The following is an 878-nucleotide window of genomic DNA, read 5'->3' as shown; positions in this document are numbered from 1 at the left end:
TTTACATGGATTGGAATTTCAATGCCAAACTATATGCCATGTGTATCTGTGAAGGTTGCACAATGGAGATAGTTGCAGATCTAAGGATTTGTTTGACAAGGTTTAAGGAGACCAGGTAAGCTGGAATCCTTCCATCACTCAGACTGTTGACTGAGGAGCTAATTTCCCTGAGGTCCTACATTAGATCTCTAACGATACACGCATAAGTTGTTTTCTCTGACAAAACCCCTAAAGAGTGCAAAGTGTTATTGATAAGAACGGATTGCAAATTTACAGTGACTATAGTACCCTGAAGGGTTTTACCCAGGCCCTGTAATTGTTCTTATTAGAGTCGTCGTCTCTGCTGGATTTTTGGACGATGGCGACGTGTGTATCTGAAGCTGGCGAACTGTTTTCTGGACCAAGTGGTCTCGGTATGTCAACCTGAGCCCACGTGTCCACGACCGCAGTCAATGAGCGGAGCCAATCGGTTCAGTAGGTCCTGGCCAACTAACAGTGGTTCCGTATTAATGGGACATATGTAAACAGGGTCTGTTAGCATCATCCCTTGAAAGGTGTCAATCCAGGCCCGTTTTGTGATAGATGACCTATCTTGCGTGTAGCTTGTGACGCTTACGTTTCAGGTCTCTGTCTATAACGGTTTTCCAAGGGAGAGCTTTGCTCTAGCCACCTCTGCAAAGGTGTTGGAACCCATTAGACTATTTCGGAACTGGTGTTGAGTAGTGCGTGGGAGTTGAATGACCCACGTGTCAGGCGTTGCCCTTACGGTACAGATCACCCAAGAAGGTCAGAAAAGGAGGGTGTGGAATGTTAGGAGTGACTGTTTTGGGGAGCAACTTGGACACTGTTCCCCTTTTCCCGACCTACAAAGTAAACTT

Source organism: Myxocyprinus asiaticus, chromosome 24, assembly GCF_019703515.2.
Source record: "Myxocyprinus asiaticus isolate MX2 ecotype Aquarium Trade chromosome 24, UBuf_Myxa_2, whole genome shotgun sequence".
Taxonomy (NCBI): Eukaryota; Metazoa; Chordata; class Actinopteri; order Cypriniformes; family Catostomidae; genus Myxocyprinus; species Myxocyprinus asiaticus.
The sequence above is the reverse complement of the archived record's forward strand: the minus strand, read 5'-3'. Positions refer to the sequence as shown.